Genomic DNA, 6,000 nt, shown 5'->3' with positions numbered 1-6,000 from the left:
ATTGATAAAAGAAAGTGAAGAAAAATATAAATATCTGAATATTTAGTATGAGTATCTGAAAGCCTCTAAGACATGAGGATTTGATGGGATAAACCCCCAACTAACTTCAACTAACTGATCATAGAGAAATATTGAAATAATTGAAAATAACTTATCCTCGATGAATGAGGACTCACCACTACTACTGTGGAGATGCACTGAGCTAACTAAGGGAAATCGAGAAACTGAGCATCCAAACCTATATGGTGAAATCAATAGAGTGGAAAAGAGAGTATGCGTTCAGTACTTTGAATGTACTGGTGCGTGAGATAAGGACTAACTGAAATACATAGGGATACTGAACATAAATGTATGAACATTTAAAACAAATGCAAAACCAAGTAAGTCATATGCTGAAGTAATCTATAAAACTGAATAACTGAATACTGATAAACTGTCCAATTGGTCATGCAAAACTTATCTGATATGATCTGAATACTAAACTCAGATTGTGGGAGCTATCATATAACTGACATGCCTCAATCTAAGCAAATCGAGGTGTAACCCTAGTTAGAAGGGTGTCAATACATTGCTACAGGTAATAACACTAGCTATATAAATCAATTAATCTGATGTCCCGAAGGACTAGGGTGTCCCCCTCTATTGGTAGGTTCCCCTAAGAGAGTGTCAACCCTCAATTGGCAGGAAGACCTCTCAAAACCTATGTTGGCTACGTAGTTCTGGAACTCAAAGACTGCTACTAAAGGTCACACCCTTAACTGGCAGGTGATCCCCCATCCCTGGGTTAACTCGATGCTAAATCCTACTCCCAAATGAATTGACACTGGTTCAGATTAAAGTTAACTGGACATCACAACTGATAATGCTCAACATGAATATAATAATCTAAAAATGATGATAGAGGATTATAATCTTATTAACTTGTTAATTGAAAATGGAAACATATATAAACATATAGGTATCGGGTGTTCATAACCCTCCAACACTGAATAATGATATTTTAAATACAATGACATCATCAAAATCTTATGAGAAAATTCATGATCCGTAAACCCCAAAACATGGTATATTTCTCTAAACTAATTAAATTCATTAATTTTAAATATGGGGATGTGTTAAACTTAGGAGGACACCATGCTCACATGGTTTAATTTATAATTTGATAAATTAACATAGTGTCAACTAAATATGACATGGGTAATTGAAATTCAAAGCATGTAATAATATAATTCACAGAGGGAAACATCTTGACATGGTTTGAGCTCAAAACTACTAAGAAATCATTGAGTAAATTCATACTTAACATTTAAATGTCATGAAAAGAGGATAAAGAATTCATACTTGAACAAAAAAGGATTTGGGGACTCAGTGGATAGAAGGAACCCATTGATGAATACTCCACACACCTTAATTTCTTGAGTTATTAAAGAAGAAGCTTGGAATTTAGACCTTCAATGCTTTAATCCTTGGAAAAAAACTTGAAATTACGTTCTTTGGAATGGGGAAGGGTTTTACGTATGATAACTTATGGGGAATGGGGAAAATGATGCCCCATTTAAACTTTAAGTCATCAATTTGGGAGTTTGGGAAGAGAGGGAAAGAACAAAATACCCCATTGGACTTTGATTAAAATTGGAGGGAAACACAACCTCTATGGCACGGAGGTTATCGCGGAGACTAACCTCCGTGAGACTAACCTCCGTGACATGATATGTATAGCGGAGGCTAACCTTCATAACACACCATGTATCGCGGAGGTCCATCCTTTGTGACATGTCTAAATCGTGGAGACATTCTTCCTTCGTGGTCTGAAACACTCCAAACCTCTACCAAAAATTCCAAAACTCTCTTGGATGATCCTTTTAACATCCCTACACATATTTCAACTCAAAAATCAACGTTTCAGACTCAAGAAAGCCAAAAATAAAATGTTTGAATTCCTGGGGTCTTAAAATGGCTACGTCTTTTGTACTTAGTGTAAAATAAATGCCTTGGACCCCTTTACACATGCGTCTGGAAGATGGAAATGTGTATAGAATCTAGTGGGGTATTACAATCATGAAATAATATAGCATCCCAGGATGATTAGTACAAGGAGTACTTGCATCCAACATAAGAAAAGGAATAAAATAAATGTATTTGACTAAATCCAGTCATAAACCACACACACAACATCTATATATATATAGAGAGAGAAAGAATGTCGAAATAGGAAAGAAGGATATGAAATATGAGGTTTAAAACATTAGTCCTGAGCTATGTAGCTCGTACTGTCTTTTCAAGCACCCACGGGCAATATGGATCCATCAACCTCTGCCGGAAGAGCCCAAGTCCATCTTAGCCGCATGCACCGGGGAATGGATAAAGAAACCAAGGCGATATCCATAAAAAATATAATGTTTACAATAGATACAATAGTCATAGACCCCAACATCAACAAACTTAGTTTCCAATGTTTGTCCCCTTAGGACTACACCATCTTGGTAAGATACATAATTTTCTTTAAGACCAAGTTAAAATAATTTCAGATAAACCAACCACTAACCATAGAGTCTTTTATAAAGGCATCTTCCAACTTGGTATCATCATACCAATAAGCTTGGAAGTTATACCGATTAGGCCAAACCATAACCATAATCCATTTAGACTCCAATTATTGATTTAAAATCCACAACCATAGACACCAAGGACATTCCAAAACCTTTTTATCCTTTTTCTATTTAATGTAATGCAACATTTTAAAAGGATGAGTTAAATTAGGTAAAAATCTGTATTTAAATACAAGATTACAATGTGGGTTGAGGGTTATGCCATTGCCATGCCAAAATTTATCAATGTTCTGAAACCAAGTACCACATTCCCTATTATCATAAACCATAATTTCCATTCACAATTCACCATTATATCAGTGCATTAATTCAGTTTAAATCGATTGTTTAAAACATGAGTATACCATTTAAAACAAAATATAATAATGCAATATTATCAATATCCAAATACTGTCAACCTTAGTTCAAACCCATTATTCAAAACACATAAATATTGGATAAAATAGATGCAATAATATAAAATTCAAATTAAGGAGTGTACAACATGCCTTTTTTATTGAAGGATTTTTAGGGAAAAGCTTGAATCCTTAACTTTGAAGCTTGAACCCTAGCTTGAAATTGATATGAACACTTGGATTCATTTCCCATACCCTTGATGATTAAATTAGTGAGAAAACATTAAGAAGAACTTAAATTTGAGGCCTTGGGAGCTTGAATTTTTGTAAAGAACCTTTATTTGGTGTTCTTAAGAATTTGGGAGGAGAGTAATTGTGTATTTCGATTATGGAATGAGGGAAATCACATTAGTATTAGTTATAGGATGATTTAGGGATAATGACTAGTTCATCCATTAAAAACTGAAAAGAAATGTGTGTATTAGCATCTCTAGGAACATAGGTGTGTAACTCCCTTAATACAGAGAATATAGGGTGGACTACACTCTTATCGCGGAGCGCAGAGGGCGTGCCACGCCCTTATAATAGACCCTCACTGGTTCGCTCATGATAATGCTCATAACTTTTCTCTCGGGTATAAGATTAAGGCAAAATCGGATGCATTGAAAATAGGAATCAACTATATTTCATATTGGTGGGTTTTGAGATCCATAATTCCTTATATTATAAAAGTTATACATGTTGAAATTTGACCCTTGTAGGACCGAATACCAAAATTTAACAAAAGTTCTTAACTCAACTTTGCTCTAAGTGTTTCCTATGAACATTCTTTATATCGAAAACACTTTACATACTAGGTAAATGATCATGACAATTATATTTACATAGAATCCTTGGGTTTGGGTTTCTACACATAGGAATGATGGTTTGAATTCTATCCCAAAAATGTGGGGTGTTACATTATCTTCCTCTTGGAATTATTCGTCCTCAAATGATAGATAGTAACTTATTAAAGCTATATAACTATGGAATAAAGGATGTAACTTCACATTATAAATTTTCCCTCAATAAAACATATATATTCATAAAAAAAGAGCTTCATTGCATCACCAAGTAAAACGTGTAAGCACGAATAAGATAACAAAACTTGATATAGACATGACCTTGGGCATAAGTTTATGGAACGTGATTATTTCAATGTAAGGCCTAGATTTTTCTAGTAACCGTTGACTTGATTAAGATTGATATAAGACACAAAATAAGATTTAGAGGAAGATTAGAATAAAAGCATTCTTCATATCTAATTATATGTCTAGTATCGTTTAAATTTAGCAACATTTCTCAACCATGATTAAAGTTATGAATACCACACTTCACTATTTCGAATCTTATAATTCTCCGTCAAAACACATAGCTACATGAGCTCGAACTTAACTGCTTACTTTATCCATGTTAAATTGTAACGACTAGAGACTACCCTCTAGTCGTCACACGGTGCTTAGGACCATTAGTGATTCCAAGCTAACCCTCCTACTGGCATAACTCATGAGCAACTGAATAAAATACATAAGTCTGAAAAAAATAAGCGAAAGATACATCATTTCTGAATATGATCAAAACAAACTATATTAAAATAATTACAACTCTAATTATATAAGATAAAATCTGGAATCAAATACATCAACTTCTACTGACTGTCTATGAAGTCTCTACTAGTATTGACTATAGGTAGCCGACACGCGACTCCAACTACCACGAATCTGTACATATGAGTAAGAACTAAGGTACATGAATAACATCTAACTGAAGTCCCCAAAGTAGGAAGACTCATCACCTGTTGACTGGAATCTGCAACTGTCTGATCGTGGTATATGCACTACAACTGAACTGGTACCTACATTATTAAACAATGTAGCACATAGACGTATATATGGATCAGTACATTTAGAATGTACTGGGCATGTGGGGGTGAATACATAAGTAAAATAGTAACTCAATTATTCATATAGCTTGTAAAGAATTTATGTTAGGTGTAAATGATTCACATTGGCTTGAATAATTTAAGCTGAAAATCATAAATCATTAATGATAAAGAATAATGCATAAATCTTAGGAGTCATAACACTTAGTTCTAAAAGCTGTACTTTTACTCTTTCTACTAGTGGAATAAGTAGAACTGAAGTTAAGTCTGTTTTCAAATCATGCAGGCTAAGTGTAAAAAGACTTACTTTTGTATCTGTAAACTAAAAGCTGAAATCTCATAGCTAATGACTTATGTAAAACATATTTGAATAAAATAGTGAGCCTTTACACTTAGTTTTGAAAAGCTTTTCTATTATACTTTTCTGTTAGGGAGATTCTTCTAACCGACATACACCTTGTGAGGTATCATGATTTCTAACGTCATGTTCCCCTAAGGGAAAAATCTCACGTTGGGGAGAGGTGTCATACTCTTTCCAAGAAAAAAAACTTGAGCTAAGTGATCACAATCTATATCTCATCCATATAAATGGGAATAATCTGAACATACGTTGGCTTATAGTTCTGGGGCATTTTAACTGAGACACATACCAAACTCGGTGCTAAATACTACTCACTTATATGCTCATTCTGTAGAAAATCCTCCTTAAAGTAGCATAAGGGTTTATAATGAAAACCAGTTATGCATCAATCTACTTTAAACTGTAATCAAAGCTAATTTGTGTAGATTCTATATATTAGCTAAGGATCAAAAGATCAAATCTTTCTTAAAAATCTGAATACATGCTTATCAAAGAATGCTCAAATATCATCTTTCTTGAAATATCAAGACTTAAACTTAGGGCTTACAACCCATAGTTGGAAATCATATCAAATCACAAGAAACTTCATACTTAACAATAATAATCTTGAAACGCTTTAACAATTCAAGTCAAGATAATAAAATCAAAATCACAATGTTATGCTTAAAGCTTAATTGAAAATCTTTAATCAGTGTCTCAAATCATACTCATAGTGTTCAAATCATAAAGAGAATTTTTTAAATCATGATAACTATGAACTGTCATACTTCAATC

Source organism: Capsicum annuum, chromosome 12 (assembly GCF_002878395.1).
Source record: "Capsicum annuum cultivar UCD-10X-F1 chromosome 12, UCD10Xv1.1, whole genome shotgun sequence".
In the NCBI taxonomy this organism is placed as follows: Eukaryota; Viridiplantae; Streptophyta; class Magnoliopsida; order Solanales; family Solanaceae; genus Capsicum; species Capsicum annuum.
The sequence above is the reverse complement of the archived record's forward strand: the minus strand, read 5'-3'. Positions refer to the sequence as shown.